This window comes from Piliocolobus tephrosceles, chromosome 4, assembly GCF_002776525.5.
Source record: "Piliocolobus tephrosceles isolate RC106 chromosome 4, ASM277652v3, whole genome shotgun sequence".
Taxonomy (NCBI): domain Eukaryota; kingdom Metazoa; phylum Chordata; class Mammalia; order Primates; family Cercopithecidae; genus Piliocolobus; species Piliocolobus tephrosceles.
The window spans coordinates 397,337-420,298 of NC_045437.1; the positions used below are offsets into that span (position 1 = coordinate 397,337).

At 58.3% G+C, this 22,962-nt stretch overlaps 1 protein-coding gene across 4 annotated transcripts in view; it reads right to left on the bottom strand.

Annotated features, from left to right (window-relative positions):
• The window catches only part of SLC9A3 (solute carrier family 9 member A3), a 46,670-nt gene that overhangs the window by 17,566 nt on the left and 6,142 nt on the right, over positions 1–22,962 (bottom strand). The window lies entirely within an intron of this gene.

Sequence of the window (22,962 nt, forward strand, 5' to 3'; positions counted from 1 at the left end):
ATGGGGGAAGGGAGGAAGGTTGGGGGGGACCCACAGGGGAGGGGAGGGAAGTCGGGGTGGGACCCATGGGGGAGGGAAGGGAGGTCAGGGTGGGGCCTCAGGAGAGGGCAGGGAGGTGGTGGGAACCGGTGGGGGAGGGGAGGGAGATGGGGGCACCTGCAGAGGAGGGGAGGACGTTCAGGGGGGACCTGTGAGGGAAAGCAGGGAGGTGGGGGGAACCCACAGGGGAGGGGAGGGAGGTCGGGGTGGGACCTGTGGGGGAGGGGAGGGAGGTCAGGGCAGGGCCCTCGGGGGAGGGGAGGGAGGTCCAGGTGACCAGATCCCACGGGGCTCAGAGCTGCAGGCCCCCCCCACTTTTCAGGGAGCCCAAGAGGGCTGGGAAGGCGGAGGCTACAGGGGCAGTTGCTGGAGACCCCAGAAGGGAGTCAGTTGGAGGAGGGTGCGGGTGCTATGGGATGGAGGCCTATGCTGGGTGGACGGTGGGGAGCCTCTGAACTACCGTCCCTCCACCCGCTGGTTCTGGTCCCCCTGGGCCCCTGATTCACTCTGTGCCTTGTGCCTCGGTGACCAAGGTCTGAGCTCACGGTGACTGTCCCTGACATGGCCAGAGCCTGCTCCCACTTGAGGTTGGCTCTGTTTCAGACTCCTCCGGAGGTTGTCACCTGTCACCCCCTCTCCTCGTGCCCCCTCTCCTGGGATCACAGCCCCTGGGTGGGGCCTTCTAAGAAGGGTCTCTGGGTCCCACCAATGATGACCCACTCCACTCCCCACAGGTGAGCTTGAGGGTGGACAGCAAGCCCTGGGGACCCCCCATGGAGCCGACGTGCTTCACCCCATCCCCCAGCACCATCGCCCCTGCCAGGACCTCGGAGTTAGAGGCTCTGGCCTGCCCTGTGGGTGGGGGTGCAGGCACCTATCTGGGCCACGTCTCCTGTGTTTTAATTGGACTCAGAAAAAAAAAAGGTGATGAGAATTCCTGCGCTCGGCCTGATTTCAAAATAGTGGGAAGGCTGACAAATGAGGTGTGTCCTCCGGCTTAGGTGATGTAAGGAATAATGAGCTTCTTCATTCCCTCAGCTGCTGGTTATTAAGTCTTCCTTGAAATTTAAAGGAAAGTTGTCTCCTGAGATGGCTGAGACCCCATTTAAGCACAGAGCAGCCGGAGCAAGGAGGCTCCCTCGCAGACCACCCGCCTCTGAAGAACGTGTCAGCACAGCTGGAGGCAGCGGCCATGTCCCACCCTTCCCAACGGCGTGGCCCTGATGAGCTCGGCCCTCCCTGCCTGTTTCTCCCCTTGTAATTATGGAGCTTGGGCAGGGCCAGGTGCTGGCCCAGAGGAGGGAGATGCTGTTTTGGATTTGCCGTCCCTTCCCTGCAGATGGTCTTACACCAAATACCACGGGCGACCTGGGCCCCTCTGGGGAGGGTGGCAGGCACAAACTCCGCACCTGTCCGGTCACCAGCACTGCACTGCGGTCTCCCGACCCCGTCCCCAGGACAGCAGCTCTGCCTGCTGCTCCAGATTCCAGAACACCAGCTCTGCGAGGGATCAGGGTTCAGAGGTTCCTGCTTTCAGGATCGGAGGTCCTGCTGTGGACCCCTGTCCCCACCATGTGCCCCACAGGCTCTCTGAGGTCCCCGATGGCCCTAACGCGTGCCCCGACAGCCCCCTCCTCAGCAGTGCCCTCCCCAGGCCCCGACAGCCCCCGCCTCAGCAGTGCCCTCCCCAGATCTGGGCTCACGGGGCTGGCAGCCCAGCAGGAAAACAGGGGCCCCTCTCCTCTGGGCTCCACGGCCTGGTCCCTGTGGTGGCCGAGGACAGACCTGACCTCACAGAGCTTTGGGAAGAGACATGGGTGGCACCTTCCAGGCCTGCGAGAGGAAGGCTGTGGCCTCTGCTCAGGGCAGCCTGGGGCCCTCTCCACACCCGGGACTCAGCAGGTCCTAGGCTGGCCTGGGAATCTGCACACTAAGGGCTCCGAGGCCTCTGGGAGTCCCTCTGGGGGGTCCCTGTGGTGCAGGAAGGCCTGGGACAGGTGTTCCCACATCTGCAGCCTCCTGATTTCTTCATTAATGTCCAGAGAGAAGTGGAGTTTACCACCTTCTGTTCCTTCCTGAGGGCTGTAAATCCTGGCCTTGGTATCCCGAGCTGTGTTAGGAAGACCAGGGTGGTCTGTGCCCGGTGCCAGCACCTGCCCACCCACAGGCCAACCTGTGCCTCTCACATCTGTCTTTGGTGACGTCATCACCTCCGCTGCTGCCCCACGAGTGCCTAGCAAAGCCCGGCACAGCCGTGGTGATGGTGACCCCTGGAGGCTGCCCAGCCCCTGGCGAGACCCACCCAGGCCGCTATTTTCTACACGAAGCACATTTTTTGCCTCTGCCCACGTCCCAGGCTGGCTCCTGTAGGGGTAACCGGCTCACCTGTCCTCCCCTGTCCAGGGTCACAAGACCCAGGAGACAGTGTTTGTTCAATAGGGCTTGTGGAGCAGCCAGTGGGGCACTTGTGGCCCCTCAGTGCCCGCCGGCATGTGGGCTGCTTTGAGGATGAAATCCAGTGACCACAGAGACCGTGCGCCCCCAGCTGGGGGCACCGTGGCCAAAGGTCAGACCTGGGAAGCAGCGGGAGCCTCGGAGCTCCAGGACGCACTCGCCCTTGGTGGCTGCAAACACTTGGCCCAGGGTCTTTTTGTTCAGGGCTTGGGTCTTTTAGCCACAGTCTTCCCAAATCAGATTCACAGCGATCACCACCATTGTGAAGCTACCCGAGACAACCGCGGGGCCAGCAGGGCAGGGATGCAGGGACCAGCTTTGTCTTCGAAAACAACAACGCAACTCTGTGCCGTGGGGACTCACACCTGGGTGCTCCCAGCACCATCGCGGACCCTCTGCCACACTCCAGTGCGGATGCTGGTTACTGTAAAAGCCTGTTAACCAGGACACGGGTGGGTGAGGGTCAGGCTGGCTTCAGACCAAACACTCCTGCTCAGACGTAAGCCCTGAAAATCCACAGAAAACATCCTCTGACCTTGGTAGTCACTGAGAAAATATACATACACACGCACAAACGCCGCGTAGGCAAGAGGGCGGCAGTTTCCAACATTCTGCCAGCCGGGGTTGGAAAGAGTGTTGGACACGCCTTTTCCCATGTGCTGCGGCATCGGAGGGCAGCTCCTGTAGTCTTCAGGGTGTGTGCGTGTTGAGTTGGGAGCTCACCTGTGTCCGTCTGCATGGGACATGCCGGTCCCACCTGCCCACGGGGGAGGAGCCGCACCCATCCCCACCGTCCGGGCAGGCGTGAGCCGCGTCTCCTGAGAGGCCCAGCCTAACAGCCTCTGACAACCTGTGGGTGACGCATGAGCGACCGCCTGTTCTGTGGATGAGTCCAGTTGACTTGTCCCCTGCCGAGCACTGATCCTTCCTGTTGACACGAGGTTCTTCGTCAGCTGGAAAATCCAGCCTTTGCTTATGGGGCCAGTGTGGATGGGGCTGGTATGGATGCGGCTGGTGTAGACAGGGCTGGTGCGGACTGGGGTGGTGTGGATGGGGCCAGTGTGGACACCGGGCTGGTGTGGACGGGGGTGGTGTGGAAGGGGCTGGTATACACAGGGCCTGTGTGGACAGGGCTGGTGTGTACACGGGGCCAGTGTGGACAGGGCTGGGGGCCAGTGTGGACACGGGGTTGGTGTGGACATGGGGCCAGTGTGGATGGGGCTGATGTGGACAGGGCCACTGTGGACAGGGCTGGTGTGTACACAGGTCCGGTGTGGACAGGGCCGGGACCTGAGTCCGTCTGCCACAGCCTGTGTGGCTTCCAAACAAGGGGACAAACCTGGGGACATGCAGGCCCTTAGGTAACTGATTGCCAAGGCTGGAGAGTCACAGCTAATTAAGCACACAATGGCTCAGCGGCCTGATGGTTATGACGGGGGACAGACGCTTTTAGTTCTAATTACAAACCCTGTGCCTGGAGGAGGAAGGGCCGGCGCTGGCAAACCGGACATTTCTGGAGTGGGCGCCGGAAAGGGCTTCTCTCTGGGCCCCCGGGGCCTCAGGAAGGCCACCGCCGACGCATGTCACACCCCTCAGAGCACAGAAGGAGGGGGCTTGGTCAGGCCTGGGGCCTCCGCTGCCTCCAAGGACCCTTCAAGGTGACAGAGATTCAGCCGAGTCCACAAAAATGCAACAGCGCAGTCAATCCTGTGGTTTTACTTTAACAGGAGCATGTCCCGGAGGATTAAACTCTGCCTCCCAGAAACAGCCCGGCTGAGCGGGGCGGGGGGGGGGCGGCCAGGAAGGCGGGCGGAAGCACAGGTACCCACGCTCGGGGCACAAGGGGCCGGGGTGTTCCACAGGCAGGCGCAGACACATGCAGGAACACCTGCACGCACAGAGACTAGTAGAGACACAGAGACGTGCAGGATGCGCAGAGACACAGAGATGCACAGAGACCCACGCAGGGTCCAGCCCATTCTCCTAGCAGGGCCGTGGGTCTGAGTTCTCCGCCACCCGCCCCTGCAGGTCCAGCGGAGCTCACCAGTGCACTCCGACCTCAGTTGACCTCAGTATCACTTTGCCCGCCTGCGGGGCACCGGCGAGGAATCCCGGTAAATGTGCCGGCCGTCAAGCCCAGGGCAGAAGTAAAGGTGCTCACGGCATCCACCGTGCAGCCTGGCAGATGTGCCTGCGTGACCCCACGCGTCCCTGCCTGTGGGTGCAGTTCCCAGTGAGTGCTCAGGTTGGTGTGGGACAGGGGAGCCGGCTCCCGGGGGCTGGGCGGGGAGCCCCTCTCCAAGCGAGGCCGGGCCTGCGGGCCGGGAAGCTGCTCCCTGCCAGATGAAGTTCACACAGCACCGAGAACAGCCCGTTCAGGATTGGGCTCTGCGCTCAAGTCACAAGGTGTTTTTAGACATTGCACATTTACAACACTCAAGCAAACCTAGTCGGTTTTTAAATGGAAACATGAACGTTGCCAGTGGTTCCCTAGAGAATCAGGAGATCCTTCAATTCCAAACCACCCTGAGCAACAGCGCTGGGGGCAGAATGAAGGCAGCCTCAGAGCCAGCCACGGCCTCTGTCCAGGACGCCGGGATGACCCCACACCCCTTCCTCTCTGGGACCCAGCCGCTCCGCCCCCTCCGAGACGGCCCCGCCCCTCCGAGACGGCCCCGCCCCCTCCGAGACGGCCCCGCCCCTCCGAGACGGCCCCGCCCCCTTATTTGCAGCCTGAGAACAGATGAATACAGGCAGGTCTCAAGCTGCCCACAGCAGTGAAAAGAGCTGGATGCAGATCCCAGCTGCCACCATCTCAGGGCTTTGCTCAAAGCAGCAACAAGCCTCAGCCACCGGAGACCCAGCGGCACCTTCCAGGGACCACATCGGAACACAGGACCCAGCAAGGCACCGGTCCCAACGTCCTGGGGCAACCCGAGTCACGAGACACATGAAGAAGAGGGAATGTGGCCCAGCTCAAATCAGAGCAGAACTCAAGATGGTCAGACCCTGGAATCAGCAGACAAGGGCCTAAAACAGCTGCTCAAGGATAGAAAAGAAACGTCCTCATAATCACTTAAAAAGGACAAACCGCAGCGGTGCGGTGGAACAGGGCTTGGCACGTTTTTTTCTTAAAGGCAGATAGTCAGTATTTCAGGTTCTTCGAGCTGCCAACAGGAGGATCGCTTCACAACCACTGGCTACCACTGTGGCCGAAAGCCACTGTAATGACACAGACGGGTGTTCCAATTAAACTTTACAAAAACCAGTGGCCAGCCCACGGGCTGTAGTTTGCTGACACCTAAAATGGAACTTATCAAAGAGAACCAAGCAGAAACCCTAGAATCTCTGACATAAAAACTCAATGGATAGACTTACGAGCAGACAGAAATAACAGCAAAGAGAGTGAACTGGAAGACAGATCAATAGAAATCATCCCATCGGAAAAACAAGGAGAAAAAATACTTTTTAAAGTGACCGGAGCCTCAGTGGTCTGTGGGGCAAAATCAATAGCCTGTAGCCGCAGCACTTTGGAAGGCCAAGGCAGGAGGATCGCTTGAACCTAGGAGTTCAAGACCAGCCTGGGCAACATAGCAAAACCCCCGTCTCAACAAAAAAATTTAAAAATTAGCTAAGCCTGGTGGTTTGTGCCCATAGTCCCAGCTACTCAGGGGGCTGAGGCCAGAGGATCCATTGAGCCTGGGGGGTCGAGGCCACACTCCAGTCTGGGTGACAGACAGAGCGAGGTCCCATCGCCGCCCAGAAAAAGGCCTAATGTATGTGTAGCTAGAGCTCTGGAAAGAAGGGAGAATGGGGCAGAGGAACCTTGAAGAACGAATGGTAGAAAATGTCCCCAGTTTGTTGAAAGACACACATTTGTAGGTTTGAGGAATTTTGCAAACCCAAGCAATGCAAATACGGGGAAAATCATACCTATGGGCACGTCATAGTCAAACTGCTGAAAATCAAAAGCAAGCAGAGAATCTTGCAATGTGTATAATGTGTGTGTGAGTTACTAATAAAGAACTTTCTTCTTGTTCCATGAAATGGGCAAGAAAGGAAGACGTGCCCACTGGAAATCTCATCCACGGCAGTGGTTCCTCCTGAATCGGCGTATCGTCTGTGCGAGGCTGGGGCCTCTGGACAGACGCCTGGGCCCCCAGAGCTCTTGGGGGGCTCCCATCTTCACCCAGTGCCTGGATTCTCAGGGTACCACCCACCCCCACCTTCCTCACACTTCACCCTCTCTTCTCTCTTGCCCTTTAAAATCATTCATTTCAAAGTAGAAATTATGGAAAACCCTCTTGATCAATCACGGAAGTTTAGTACTCCCTGTGTTTTTGCCTTTGGTTTATCAACAACTAAACAAGGGAAGGGAACAAGCTTCTGTGGAAGCTTCCAGCAAGCGAGACAGTGTCCCACGTGAGGCGCCTGGGGAGGGAAGGTGCCAGAAGCCATCGCTGCGGGGCTTCCTCCAGCTCTGAACCCCGGGGAACCCAAGGGGCACACGTCTCCCCATGTTCTTGCAGCCCCCGCATCCTGTGACCCACTCAGGAGGTGTGACCTGCCCTCCTTGCTTCAGGCTCCCCTCTGTAAAGTGAGGAAATAGCCCCCCGGGGCTGCAGCGAGGGCCCAGGGCGGTAGACATTTAGGGTCCAGGACTGGCTGAACCTTGAGCCACTGCAGGGGCCATGGGATTTGGCCCTCAGGAGAGAACGTCGTGGGCCTCCTCTGGTGTGTCCGGTGGCAGCAGCCAGATCTCAGGCTTCCTAGGCTCACGGCCCCACTGGCTCCTCCTATCACCCCTGAGTGAGCCCAGGGGCTCGGGGTGGGGACAGCAGACAAACCCTCAGCTGCTGGGCTGTGTCTCCCTCGGGGGCTGTGGGCACCGGGACCTGCACCCCTCAGAGCTGTGAGGCTACTGTCTCTAAATGCGGTGGCTGAAGGAGAAGGGGTGTTCGTGCCCAGCTCCTGGCCGGCCACCGACGTGGCCCCTGCATGGGGGCCAGGCCAGAGTCTCAGAGCGGGAGGGGAGGGGTGCGGATGGTTGGGTGGCACACAGCGGGGGCTCACACCTCAGCTAGCAAAGTGGCTCCCAGACCTGATGCCTGTGCCTGGCAGAGCAGCAGATGCCTGCAGGGCACAGCGGCCATGTGGGCGCCACACGGAGCACAGCGCTGAGAAGCAGGGGCCAGCAGCAGCCACCCGTCCCCTGCTTTCCCTGCACAAATGGGAAAAGGCCTCAGCATGGCATGGATGCAGTGACCCCTTTAATAGAATGAGGGGACGGCGGCCCCAGTGGCTGGAGACCTGGACAAATGAGAAACAGCAGCCTCCTCAGTTTGCAGCTTCAGAGGCTCTTAAGGGAGGGAGGCTGCTGTGGGAGGAGCATCTGGACATGTGCTGGGGGGTGACCGTTGGAAGCGGCGGGGAGTGACCATGGTGGGGAGAGTGACTGGGGGGGGGGGGGGGAGAGGGGGGGGGGGGGGGGGGCCATGGGGGGGGGAAGAGAGTGACCATTATGGGGGGTGGAGTGACTACCATGGAGATGAAATGAATGTGAACCACTGAGGCAAAGGCATGAGTCCTCCTCACTTTGGGGCGGGGTTGGGGTGCAGGTGGAGCCTCTGAAAGGCTGCGAGGAGTTTGCAAATGCCCTGCAGGGGAGCAAGTTCGGGTCTTGCTGACCTTTATCCCTCGGGAGAGGAACTCCAACGAGGCTGTGCTCTCTGGGGAATTCTTTTGTGCAGGTCGACTGTGTGGGCAGGTTCCAAGCCTGCTCACTGCTCATGTGGCCACGGACGTCACCACTACCAGGGAGCCATCCTCCTCTATCCACCACTATCCTGCTGGCGAAGCCAGGACTTTGTCACGAGCGTCGCGTGGACGCAGGAGCAGGGGGCGGCTGGGAGGACTGATTCTTGACACTGATGCCGCCTGCAGAGGACAAAGGTGGAAAGACACGCGAAAGGCACGCAGAGCCCAGGGGCCCGAGATGGGGGCTGGAGACGTGCGGGACCGAGCTGCAGAAAGGTGCTGGGGCACGCGGCCCGGCCAGGGCAGCCCGCACGGGGCACATGCTTACGTGAGGTGTGCCCTGTGTCTCCATCATTTGCCCCAAATGCAGGAGGGCCCGGGGTCCTCCCGATGGCCCCCACACCGCTCCCTGTCCTGTGGGGCCGCCCCACCAAGTGAGGCACCACTCCAGAGCCGGGACAGCCGCAAACCAGAGCCAGACCCCAGGGGGGTTCCCTGCCCTCCGGGCGCTGCTACCAGGGACTTGTCTGGCCACTTCCCAACAGGCTGTTTTAACCCGTGCAGATCTGGTTTCCTCGTGGAAGGTGATAATCTTGACTTTTCTGGGCAGTTGTAAAGATTGAAAATCAGACTCCTTCACAGACAGAGTGGGTTGACTTTGTTCTCAAACCCGAGGAAAACGAAAGATAAGACGTGTTACTTATTATCCTTGTTTTTAAGTTTTCGGGTCAGGTCAGAAGGAGGGATCCAGCTGCTTCTCTCTTTTTTTTTTTTAAATAATGTCTGGCTCTATTGCCCAGGCTGGAGTGCAGGTATGCAGCCTCCATGTCCCAAGTTCAAGTGATCCTCCTACCTCAGCCTCCCTAGTGGCTGGGACCACAGGCAAGCACCACCAGGCCTGGCTAATTTTTGTATTTTTCGTAGAGATGGGGTTTCACCATGTTGCCCAGGCTGGTCTCAAACTCCTGGGCTCATGTGATCCTCCAGCCTCGGCTTCCCAAAGTGCTGGGATGACAGGTTGAGCCACCGCACTCATCCCAGGGGGATCCAAAGACACTGGCATCCCATCCCCAACCCCAACACCCGAGTCCCCGCCTCACAGGCACCCGAGTCCACACCCCACAGACACCTGAGTCCTCACCTCAGACACCCAAGTCCCCGCCCCAGACACCCGAGTCCCCGCCCCAGACACCCGAGTCCCCACCCCACAGACACCTGAGTCCACGCCCCGCAGACACCCAAGTCCCCTACAAAGAGACACCCGAATCCCTCCCCCACAGACACCTGAATGCCCGCCCACACCCGTGTGGCTGCAGTTCCCGTTCAGCTTCTTGGCGCCCGCCCCTCACACCGATGGAGCCAGGGGAAGGGGTGAGGGGTGCTCAGCCTCGGCGCCCAGCTATGGAATCATAAGCAGCCAAGAGCGCGCCCGGGGATGGAGACGCCGCAGGGAAACACAGGCTTCAGCATCACCGTCGCCCCGATGCCGTAACGGGCAAGGCCGTTAGAGAGGAAGACCTCCCAGGAGTCAAACATGACAGCTAAAGTTTAAAACTCAACAGAGGAGTTGAAAGAGGAGGTTAAGAATTTCTCTCAGGCCGGACGTGGTGGCTCACACCTGTGATCCCAGCACTTTGAGAGGCAGAGGCGGGAGAATCATTTGACCCCAGTAGTTTGAGATCAACCTAGGCAACGTCGTGAGACCCCATCTCTACAAAATACAAAAACTAGCCAGGCATGGTGGTGCTTGCCTGTGGTCCCAGCTACTTGGGAGGCTGAGGCAGGAGGATCACTTGAGCCTGGGACGTGGAGGCTGCTATGAGCTGAGATCACACCACTGCATTCCAACCTGGGTGACAGAGCCAGATCCTGTCTCAAAAAAAAAAAAAAAAAAAAAATTATCTCCAAAGATAGAGAAAAAAGACACATAAAGAAAATGTAGGTCCAGGCATGGTGGCTCACGCCTGTAATCCCAGCACTTTGCGGGGCTAATGGTGGGGTGGATCACTTGAGGCCAGGAGTTAAAGACCAGCCTGGGCAGCATGGTGAAACTCTGTCTCTACTAAAGTAAATTACAAAAATTAGCTGGGTACGGTGGTGCATGCCTATAATCCCAGCTACTCAGGAGGCTGAGGCATAAGAATCGCTTGAAGCCAAGAGGTGGAGGTTGCAGTGAGCCGAGTGCATGCCACCGCACTGCAGCCTAGGCAACAGAGCTAGATGGAAGGAAGGAAGGAGGGAAGGAGGGAAAGAAGGAAGGAAGGGAGGAAGGGAGGGAGAGAGGAAGGAAGGGCTTGAGGGCAGAGTAGGCTGGACACATGTGGGCTGAATGTGGAACCCTGGAACTCAGGCGTGGGCAGAAGATGGAGAACCATGGACAGGTACCGCCACAGCCATTCCCAGAACCAAGCTTGAGTTTCCAGACCCGGTGGCCCGCCAGGGACCTGGCACAGCAGGTGAAGTTAGCTGTACCCCAAAGCACGTCAGGGAGTGAGAGGAGAATGGGGTGCGGGGAGGGGGAGGAGGCCCCCTGCAAAGCAGCAGGAACGAGGAAGGTCTCCGAGTCTCCCATGGACGCCAGAAGAAGCTGGCGCAGGGCCTGATGATTTGGAAGGGAAACCAGTTCCCGCGGCGTGAATCAAGCAAGGCAAAGGCATCTCAGAGGGGCCGTGGGGGCAGCCGGCGTTGCCCCTCCTGCAGTCAGCGCTCAGCCACACAGCACTCAGCTGGCTTCCCAGGGCCTGAGCAGGGATGGGGGAGGCTTCAGAAGAGGGGCTCCGGCGATGTGGAGGAGAGTGTGTCGGGGAGACAGGTGCTGGGCTGGACAGGGGGAGCTGCTGGAGGCCTGGGGGCATTGGAAGCAGACGGATCCCCAGGTGCTTGGGCCCCTCGCAGAGCAGCTTGCTGGGAGCAGAGCCACTTGCTGGAAGCTCAGAGAAGGCTGCCAAGAGCAGCGACAGAGACCACTGTTCCCTCCAGGCACAGCCAGATGCTGTGTGGGAAAGCAAACGTGGCCGTACACTGCCACCCAGCTCTAAGGTGCTCGTGTGGGACGGAAGCACTGGTGGAAAGGCCAGAACCCGCGGGACACACACCCCGAGAGTCGGCACCATGCTCGGTCCGGCCTGGAGACAGGGGCCGGCGCAGTCAGGCTGTCTCCAAGCCCGGGGTGGAGACCTCATTGGGCTTTACTGTGGTGACCGCGGGGGAGCAGGGCCCAGGGGACAAGGTGGGCATACACTGCTGTTTGCTCAAGTGAACCCTAGAACCACTTGATTTTTCATCTGACAAAGCTAACCGAGGAAAAGATGAGGCCCATGGATGCATGAGCTCTCTGCCTGGCAGGCGAACATGCCCAGTGCATTTTCAGGTATTTGCTGAGGGCCCGCTACCCACGGGCTGAACAGACTCAGCCTGAAAGGCCCAGGCAGGCGTCCATGGGTACCATCTTCTGTGAGTCAATGGGTTCAGCTGCCTGGGGAATCCTACGGGGGGAAGGCAAGGGAAATGGAGGTGAAGGAGCCGTGGGAAAGGCCAGGGCTGCTGGGCGCAGGGGTGGTGGGAAGACGCGCCAGCAGCACACGCGGCTTTCTCTGGGCACTGCTGTGCTCCGAGACCTCCCATGGCTCACACTGTCTCAAAGCTGTGCCTGGACACCTGCTGTCCCACCAGGTCTTCCTGTGTCTCCCCTGGCCTCAGCCCTTCTTCCTGTCTCTGCAGGTTCCACCCTGCATTCTTGTAACCTCCCATCACGATTCCCTCCAGCCTCATAACAAGGGGTCAGATACCTGCCCATCCACATGTGAGATCCTAAAATATCCAACACGCACCAGCAAAACTGTGAGCCACAAGGAGAGCACTGTGGTCCCATTGGCCTTGCTGGGCAGGGGCAAGAGTATCTGACTATTCTCGGATGGCAAGGCTGGCATTTAAGTGGACAAAAGATCTAAATGTAAAACACAGAACTATAAAGTTTCTAGAAGAGAGCATGGAAGAAAAGCTACATAACCTTGGGTTTGGTGATGAATTTTTCAATCAACACCAAAAGCATGAGCGATAAAAGAAAAAATTGATAAGTTGGACTTTATTAAAATTAAAACCTTTTTCTCTGCAAAAGAAGACATCTGCAAAACACATATCTCCTGAAGAGTTCATAATTCAAAACACACAGAGGACTCTAAAAACTAAATAGGAAAAATAAACAACATACTGAAAAATGAGCCAAACATCCGGGCCGACCCCTCACCAAAGACAGGCAGATGGCAGATAAGCCCCTGAAATACGCACGGCAGCCCATGTCATGGTGGAGCTGCAAATTAAAACACACAGAGACACCATCATGCTCCCAGTAGCGTGGCTGGAACCCAGGACACGGATAGCACCGAAGGCCGGCGAGGATGTGGGGTCACAGGAGTGCGCCCTCAGCACTGCCGGGGGCACAGGGTGGTGCAGCCACTTGGAAGACAGCATGGCAGTTTCCTTCAAACCTAAGCAGGCCACGACCACACAACCCAACGGTCAGGCCCACAGGATTGAAATCCTCCGTCCACACAAGAGCCTGCACATGGAGGTTTATAGCAGCTTTATTCATAATCACCAAAAAACCCTGGAAGCAACTGAGATGTCCTTCAGTAGATGGATGGATCCAGACAGTGGAATCTCATTCAGTGCTAAGAAGAAACGAACTGTCAAGCCATGAACAGATACGGAGGAAACACAGATGGAATGAATAAGTAAAAGAAGCTGCTTTGAGAAGGCTGCACGCTATAGATTTTCAACTACATGACATTCTGGAAAAGGCACAACTATGGAGACAGTGGTTGCCAAGGGTTAGGGGGAGAGAGGGATGAACAGGCAGAGCACAGCGGATTTTTAGGGCCGTGAAGTTCTCTGGATGAGACTGTAATGCTGGATCCATGTCATTGTACCCGTGTCCAAACCTACAGAAGTGCAACACCAAGAATGAGCCCTAATGTAAACTGTGGACCTCAATTAATAATAATGATCAAGAGTGGCTGCATCATGACAAAGGTATCACACCAATGCCGCCTGTTAACAGCACGGGGGACTGGGGGAGGGAAGGGCTGGGGTGTGGCTAGAGGGAACGTTATACTATCAACTCAATATTCTGTAAATCCACAACTTTACTAAGAAATTTAAGTCCATTTATTTTCTAAGAAAGGGCGTCCCCAAAGCTGTGGGGGGCACTCCTTTTGGGGTGGGCTGGAGAAGGCCAGGCTGAGGGGAAGAGGACAGCATTCCAGGCAGAAAGTGTGTGCGGTGAGCAGGCGGAGCCCAGGCCAAGGCGCCCCTGGAGGAAGGGCCAGGGGTGCAGAGGCCCAGCGACCAGTCTCCTCCCGACCCACCTATCAATTCTGACTCCACGGTGCCGACACTACTGTCCGACGTCACCAAGATCAGAGCAAATACCAGTCCCACTTTTCACTGGAAGATAAAAGGGGAAAGGCGGTCACAGAGGTTCCCACTGCAGCAAAACCCAAGATAGCAGAAACTGAGGCTGGAGAATTGCCTCCTGCAGTGACACTGAGACTTGGGAACCTGGACACCAGGAGGGTGAGGGAGGGGGGCATGCACCTACTGTGGGCTGTGTGGTGTGGGCTGGGACCACTGAGACCCAGCTGCTGAGACTCCAGCAAACCACAAAACCAGGGATGCTGCTGGAACATGACAGTGGCGCTGGTTACAGCTGGGACGCGGCAGCCCCTTTGGGGTTTTGATTGGCAACATTTACCTCGGGCAGTATCTGGGAGCTCCATTTTGTTGATGCTTTTTGAGGAGAAAGGCTGGGAGGAAGGCTGGTGCATGGCACAGCCGCTATGCCGGGACACAGGTGCTAGATGGGCCCTCACACACGGGAGCCCCCACCCCCTGCTCTAACAGAGCTCAAGTGCCCCCTAAAAGCATGTGGCCCCTCTGAGGATGCGGAGTTGGATGGGAGGAGAGCGCCAGGCGCACGAGTGATGCCCAGGGTCTATGCCACCAGGGTGTGTGGGGCAGAGAATGCGTCAGCCCCATGGGCAGTTGGGTCGGTCCTCACCACGGGGTTCCTGAGACGCAGTGCATGCTGAGACGGCCACGCCTGACTTCCCAGCACACACATGCCGCCTCCATGCAACAGACGTGCTCCTCAGGGGCCCAGGGACAGCTCTGGTGGGCAGACAGCAGCCCCGGGCCCCCTTCGCCTTCTTCCCCTGTGATGTTGGTACACAGTAAGGAGGAACTAGTTCCTAGTTCCTGGCAGCTCCTTCTCAGAAAGCTTTAACTTCCCACAGCCAGCCCTTGTGCTGCGGATTTAGGCTGAACGCAGCTCTCCCATTTGTCGGCACCTCTGGCAACAGGGGCCCGAGGGGCTCCTCTCCCTCCGAAGGCAGGCGGGCCACACACAGCCACTGGAGCTTCTCCTGGGAGCGGCGCTCAACCAACCCAAGCCAGTTCCCCCGCTGTGTGCTGGGTGTGGGCGGTGGGCAAAATCCAGAGAAGCAGAGACAATGGTGCCTGGCAAGGCCCCAGCCCCGGCTCAGGAGGGCACCCTGCTTTCTGGGAAGAAGTTACTTCCCTAATCACAGTTGGCTCTAACTAATCCTAAAATTAACCTTCAGATCTTGAGAAAACCAGGATTAAGACAGAAACCTGGAAGTGGCACTCACATGGGCAAACCCTCGGGGAGGCGTGCTCAGCAGTCCCGGTTCCGGTTCCCAGACGCTTTACACACACTCCCGCTTCCTCCCTGACCTGCGGTCTCCCAGGCTCTGTGCCACCAGGGCTGTCAGTCCAGGGGCTCTGTCCCTCGGGGGGCCCTGAGGCCCAGCCTCTGGCCTGCGCCCTCCCTCCCCAGCTCCGCAGAGTCACCCAAGACCAGTGGCCACTGGCTCCATCATTCCTGGGGCCCACCCTGCCCCCCTGAGGCCCATCGGGTCTTGCCTGTCGGGGGCTTTGCTCACTGTGGTCCCTCGGGCAGCCCTGCCCAGTGGGTCTCACAGCCGGTAGGTAGGTGGGGAAGGAGTGCTACGGCCCACTGAGGGCCTGCTGAGGACCAGGTTCTAAGGGGAATCTGTCTTCACTGTCCGGTCAGCCCCGTGTCCTCTGTACCAAACATCTGGGGCTGAATCTGAGGACAGAGCCCCCCGGAGCTGCTGTTCTTCCGCACTTTGTATCACCCCCAAGCTCTTAGAAACAGGTATTTTCAACTTTCCCATTCAGACTTGCAAGAAATCCTTTCCCAACAGAGAGCTCAAACCCTTGGACTTTGGCATGGCAACTCAGCAGGCGGTGAACTTGGAAGTTCCCTGATCCAAGGAGGAAGGAGAAAGGAGGAAGCTGCCGGCGCCCCCGGGCCCAGCTCCTTCCCTCTGCCCTAGCCCTGCACAGTCCAGAAGGGGACCCTGGCTTTGGCCCTGCCCAGGGCTGGCTCCCAGAACCAGATAGGGGGGCCCGGCTGGGATGGCCCAGCACAAAGCCCTCAGGGACGCACTCAAAGGCCGCCCTCCAGGGACCAGGATCTTGGCACGGGTCACCTGGTCTTTCCCTAAGGCAGAGCCTTCCATGAGGAGACATGGGGAGATTTCTCGGCCCCCCACCCCCCACCCCAGAGTCCATGCCATCAACCTGGAGTCTCGGTCACAGCCCTAACCATCGTCCCCAGCACAGCAGCACCAACGGCCAGGCCCACTCCCAGGATGTGCCCCTCCCGTTTCTGGAATTCCCGCTGCCCAGGGCAGCTACTACAGCCCCTCCTGCTCTGCCCACCCCTCCCTCCTTCCTTTCAGGCCCCTGTGGACGGTGCACACACATGGGAACCCCTTGGGCACCCCGGCTGCTCTCCTGACTCCGCCTGGGCACAGCCCCAGGCTCCATCTCAATTATTCCTAGACTGACAAGAAGAGGCTTTGGAAATGGACTTGACACACAGCTAGCCCTGAGGAAAGGCTGGCAATCGGACAGAGCAGGGAGCCCAGAGCTCAGGCTGGTAAAGGCACTCGCCAACGTGAGTTGGCCAACGTGAGGGAACCACCCAGAGCTCACCCCAGCTCTGAACATGGGCATCACATGGCCAGAGTGCAGGGACCACCTTCCGCGTCTCCTCTACGGGTTCCCCTGCTCCCTAGACACACACACCCCCTGCTGCTCCTCAAACACCCACACATTACTGCCTGCCCCTCACACACCCACACACACTCCCCCTGCCACTCACACACCCACACATTACTGCCTGCCACTCACACACCCATGCACAACCCCTGCCCTCACACACACACTCCCCCTGACCCTCATCCACACTTTTTGCCTCAGGCACTTGACTCTGGCTATTCCTTCCCTGAACCTGCTTCCCCCAACCCACAGGGCTGGCTGCTGCGCTGCTCCAGGGATGGCTTCCTGGCTGTCTTTGGTCCTTGGTGTCCTCCCAGGAGTGCTGCCCCCTGGGATATTTGGGTCTCATTTGAAGTGGGATCCCCACTGCCTACAGGGCGTGGTGGACACTGAATGTTTATTGAATGACTATTAAACTGGAGAGCGCTCCTCTGTTGCCCAGAGCTCTGGCTGCTGCAAAGTCCTGCTTGACTTTGCATACCTAAAAGTGGTTGGTATGCTAAGGGTATTGGCTGCCTGTGACCCAGGTTCCATTCTTTGTCCCAGGAGGGTGCCAGGTTGGGCAGTCCCAGCACCAAATCAGGGCCTGCCCAGGCTGTGTCTGCATCTTCCCAGGCCTGGCAACATCAGGATAGGGCTGTGTTTGTCTGTCTGATTCCAGAAGGCATAGCTAAGGCATGGCTAAGATTTCAGCTGACAGTAGAGCATGTTTTAGGCCAGGTGAGTGTGGTTTCTCTCCGGGCACATGACCCACTCCTGGGAAAGCTCTGTGTGGGGCAGATGGTGCTCACCACGCTGAGCCCAGATCTGCCAGAGCGCTCTGAGCCAGTGCCGCAATTGCTTGTCAATGATCCCACTTTGCAGGTTAAGTCTGCCACTCCTTGGCAGGCGGCGCCTCTAAAGCCATTGTCATCCGGAAGTAGGTGTGCTGCTCACTGGAGGCGCTGTGGTAATTTAAGGAAATACTTTAGCCAAGGAGCTGAGACAGCCTCTTCCTGGGCCCAGTGTCAGATGGTTTTGGATGAAGCTTACACATGGTAAGCCAATGTTTATCCCTCCACTCCTTTACTGTCCCATGCGTGCATTCATCCATCCATTTGTTCATCTACTCATTCGTTCATTCCTCCTTCACCCACCTGTGGGTGCATCCATCCATCTACTCATCCATCCATCCATCCATCCATCTATCCTGCCACACATCTACCCATCCACTCACTCATCCATCCACCAATCCACTCATCCATCCACCATCCATTCACTCATCAGCCATCCATCCATCTGTCCATTCACTCACTCATTCATCCATCCATCCATTCACTCATCCACCCATCCATCCATCAATCCACTCATCCATATATCCATTCATCCACTCATCCATCCATCAGTTCACTCACCCATCCATCCTTCAGTCCACTCATCCATCCATCCATTCACTCATCCATATATCCATTCATTCATCTGTCTATCCATCCATCCATCAATCCACCCATCCATCCATTCACTCATCCATTCATCCAAGCCATCCATCCATTCATCCATCCACCCTCCATCCATCCATCAATCCACTTATCCATCCAGCTATCCATTCTGTCATCCTTCCATCAATCCACTCATCCATCCATTCACCCATCCATCTATCCATCCATCCACTCACTCATCCATCCATCAATCCACCCATTCACTCATTCAGATAGCCATTTATCCATCCATCCATCCATCCATCCATCCATCCATCCATCAATCCACCCATCCATCCATTCACTTATCCATTCACCCAAACCATCCATCCATCCATCCATCCATCCATCCATCCATCCACTCATCCACCCATCCATCCATTCACTCATCCATTCACCCAAGCCATCCATACATCCACCCATCCATCCATCCATTCACCCATCCACTCATCCACCCATCCATCCATTCACTCATCCACCCTTGCATCCATTTACTCATCCATTCATCCATCCATCAATCCACGCATTCATCCATCTATCTATTCAGTAATCCATCCATCCAGGTGTCCATTCACGTGCTCAGATCTGCAGGGCCCTGCTGGGGACAGGCACTGGGGACACAGGAGGAATAAGACAGACAATCCCCGCCCTTGTGGCACCAACTTGGTTGAGCCAAAAACCTTGGAGGAGGAGGTGCCCTCAGGAACTGGGAGGAGGAAGGCTCTGAGCTCAGGAAAGGAGGGGCAGGAGAGATGCTGAGTATGAAGGGATGAAGCTGGGGTGAGAGCATGACTTGGGGGAGGGTGGAGTCTGGCACCCCAGGACCTGGTACCCTGAGACCTGGCACCCTGAGACCTGATACCCTGAGATCTAGCACCCTGAGATATGGCACTTCATGACCTGGCACCCTGAGACCTGGCACCAACACCTGGCACCCTGACACCTGGTATCCCGAGACTCTTGTCTCAAGGGTGGATGGGGAGAGCCTTGGCAGCTTCATCGTGCACTGAGACTCCTGGGTGTGGGACTCGGCCCAGACGCTGGGCAGATGATGTGCAGGATGGGAACCCCAACTCTAAGCATGCCCCAGTGCAGCCCCTGGCTCCTGGAGAAGCCGGCGGTAGGGGTGGCCACGCTGGGAGAGTTCAGCTATTTCTGCAGTAGACATGAGACTGGTTAGGTGCTGGAGCTTGGGCTCAGACAGGCATCTTAACAAGCCTGTGTGGTCACAGGGAGCGCCACACACACCCAGAGGCGGGGAGCTCCCGGGGTGGCAGGGAGGGGGTTGGGGGGGCTGGCGGCCAAGAGTGACTCACCATCCCTCTCTCTCTCTGGGCCTCTGGCAGAGCTGCCAGGTACCCACAGGGAGCCCTGGTGGTTCCTTCCCTGCCCCAGATGCTATCAGCACTTCCCAACCTTTGCCCCTTTCCTCGGGATTCTCCTGGGTGACACCTTAGCTCCAAATGCCATGGATCGTTTTACAGCCTACAGCTGATTCTCCTGTGGGCAGCTCCTGGAAAATGAGACTTCACCCCTTCAGGGCCAGACCCTCCCCTGTAGAGACCCCTGGGAGAGTCCTTGCTTCCAGGCCTCCTGTGAGGGCTCCTGACTCCAAACCCACTGAGTACACATCTCCTGCCAGGACTGGGATCCACGGGGCCCTCTCACTGGTCCTCTCCTGGGAGGGCTGGGTCCCCTGGGGACTCTGCTGTCCACCCTGGCCTTCTAGGCCATCCTTGTCCCCAGACCCTCCTTTCCTATGCTTCTTCAAGGAGAATCTAAGGGCAGTTCAGCTGGAGTGGGTAGCAGATATGGTGGGGGGGTAGGCACTGTGCGCATTGAGGGATTCCTGCCTCCAGGACCAGAGCACGTGCAATAAAACCATCCACCCCAGGAGGTGAAGATGACCCCACAGCTGCCCTCACAGCCTGGGCACCGAGTGCCTGGTGGAGGGCTGCACCTTGGAGAAATCCATAGCTTAGGCAGGTGGTCTAGGCAGTATCACACCCTCAGTGGCAGAGGCTCCCTGGGACACCTTGGGTTAGACAGCGGGGGTCCGGGATTGAGTGCCGGGTTAGGGCGACCTCCTGCGCCCCACTCAGACAGCAAGGAGGCACCTGGTACCTCAGATTTGGGACCCAGAGCAGGGAATCTGGCGCTCAGGGATCTGGGTCTTGAGCCCTGTCCAGTTAAGGAGGAGCTGCTGCAACCCCAAGGCTGAAGCTCCTGCGGAAAAACATTGCCACACTCCCACGGGGGGCTGCACCGCTCAGAGACTGGGAGGCTGCTCTTCTGACCCTGCGCCCCAGTGTGCTCCCGACCCTCCTGTGGCTGTGCGAGGCACTGCAGACTCCAGATACCCGTCTCTCTCCCACCTGCCCTTCCAGCCAGGGCTCATCAAGACGTGGGGCAGCCTGGGCCTCCCCCTTCAAACCCCCTCAGCAACACGAGCTCCTCTTCCAGAGCCTGTCCCACCTGCCCGCCCCCACCCAGTCCCACTGTCCAGGTTTCCCCGTGGGCCATCACTGCTGCTGCTCAGGTCCTACCCCCTCAAGGCGCCACCTCCCTAAGCCAGCGCTGCCCAGCTCTGGAGTTTGGGTCCCATGAGATGTCGGTTCCCACACCTCCTGTGCGTCCACAACCCAAGGGGTCCCCACAGCCAAACACTTGGGGACAAATAGACGCAGCTGGGCCTAGAATCCACTCCCGGCCCCAGACCCTCCCCAGTCTCCAACATCTCAAAATTTAACTCCCCCAATTCCCTTTTCGTCGGGTCCTGTTGCTCGTGTGCGGCTTAGAGCTGTGAGGCAAGGTCAGTGCAGCAGAGTCCCCCCAAGGGTTGAGAACAGGATGGAACCAGGAGATCTGGCCCCTGCTGTGTCACTGATGACCCTGTGACATCCCCACCCCTGCCCCAAAGAGGCCCTGCTGTCCACCGGCCTGATGCCCAAGGGAAGCTCCCCACTGTCTTCCCAGAATCCCCCAGTGCCATTCTCTGCCCCCCAGTGCCATTCTCTGCCCCATGGGAGTCGTCTGAGGACCCAGATCTGACCACATCCACTCCTCACCATGACACTAGGTGGGAACCAAAGTCCTCCAAGGCCTGTAGCTGAGTTGCTCGGGCCTCCCCCTGCCTCCCTTTGCTTCCCCAGGGACCCTCCTTGGGCCTCCCCTCTGACTTCTGACACCCCCATCTCCCTCTCCTTCCAGGGGCCCATTCCTGGCAGTCCTGACACCTGCTGCTGCCTGAATCCCGCCCCAGGGCCCCCACCCAGTGCTGCCAGGTCTGGCGGTCCCTGCAAGGTGCAGCCTCAGCCCCCAGAGGAAGCCCAGGAAGGAAGGAAAGCCTGGCCTAGGGTCCCCAGCGCGGATGGTGCAGGGTGAGGCGGGGATTCTGGTGGGCACCTCAGGCCTAGAGTGACCCTGGTGTGGGTGGCTACAGGCTGGGGGCCCCCAAGGGGCATAGGAGGAAGCCCCCTCACCCTGCCTGAAGCAGACACTAGTCCCTGCCGCCTCCACTGCTAAAGACTTCCTCATCCTCTCAGTCCAGGAGGTCTGTGCTGTGGACTGCCTCCCTGGCCTCGGCCCCTGCCTCCCCGTCTGCATTTTAAAAAGATGCTGTAACAGGCACGGGACCCCCCAGTGCACACAAATAGAGGACTTGCGGGGAGCCCCTGCTGGAGCCCAGATGCGCAGCCTGAGGCTGGTGGGCCAACAGCAGCACCAGTTCCTTGTCCAGGCACCTGGGCCACCTGCTGAGGCCCCAGCCCCAGCGTTCGCTTGGGGCAGCTCTGGCCCTCTAGCCATCCTCTGTCCCAAGCTGCCTGGAGTAGAAGCCTCCTGGGATCAACATTGCTGTGGGTTTCAGGATCCCGGGACTCTTATTTCCCCAACCAGGTTACAAATGGCTTGAAGAAGGCTGGGGCTGTGAGTTAGAAACACTCAGGACGTGTGAGAAATTCAGCAAATGTCTGGAAAAGCAACAGGAATGCAGCTGTTTTCTGTTGGAAGAGACATTTCTGTTTGTGTAACTTGAGACTGAAAGAGTCTGGCCAACTCCTGACCATTTCAAACAGCAAAATGTGCCGAGCAGTGTAGTAGGTTCGGACCCTGGTCTGGGGGCTGTGGGCATGTGAAGGAGGCTAGGGGAAGTGGGAGAAGTTCCGCTGTGGTGCAGGCTCAGGCCCCGGCGTCTGTGAAGGCCTGGATGTGAGGGTCCTCTGGGAACACAGGTCGTGCCCCTGAGGCTGGCTGCACAAGGAGGACGGTCTGGGTCAGCAGAATCTGAGAAGTCCAGAGTTCACAGGGGAGGGGTTGGGGAAGGAAGCATACGGGGAGGGCTGGGGGCTGCGTTCAAGAGGTGTGGCTGGCAGAGAGGGGATGGAGGGTGGGACAGCCTGGGGGCCAATCAGGGCAGACCCAGGGCAGACCTCCGCTGTCACTGCCAGGGCTGCAGAGTGGCAGTGGGTTGAGGGGATGACAGCGAGTGTAGAGGGCAGGTCTGGAGAGGTCTGCGCCAGTGGGATGCTTCGATGAGCTCTCACAGCTGCGCAGGGCAAGGCTCTTGCCTTCCCAGGTGGGGCCAACAATCCCGGGACAAAGACAGCTGCTCGGTGCTATCAGGGTGGGCCTTTGTAAAGGGCCAGCTCCCCAGGAGATGCATTCTGGGACCACCCTGCCCCGGGGACTTGCTGCTGGAGCCGGCAGCCTCCTGGCCCTCAAGGACGTCTTTCCAGAACCAGTCCAAGTGTCTGGGAGACCTGAAGGCTTTTCCTGGTGAATAACAAACTCTGAGGCCAGGCAAAGCCCCGGTCAGTGTGCCCTCCCTGCGGGCTCCCAGGCGGGGCTGGCTGGTGCCTGGTGGCTGTCTTTGGACCTTCAGATGCCAGATTCTGACTCTGTACACGGGGCTGAACTGGGAGAGGCCCCAGCTTGTACAGAAATTACATATTCAGGACCGGGCACGGTGGCTCACGCCTGTCATCCCAGCACTTTGGGAGGCCGAGGTGGGTGGATCACCTGAGGTCTGGAGTTCAAGACCAGCCTGACCAACATGGAGAAACCCTGTCTCTACTAAAAATACAAATTAGCCGGGCATGGTGGCAGGCGCCTGTAATCCCAGAGAGGCTGAGGCAGGAGGTGGAGG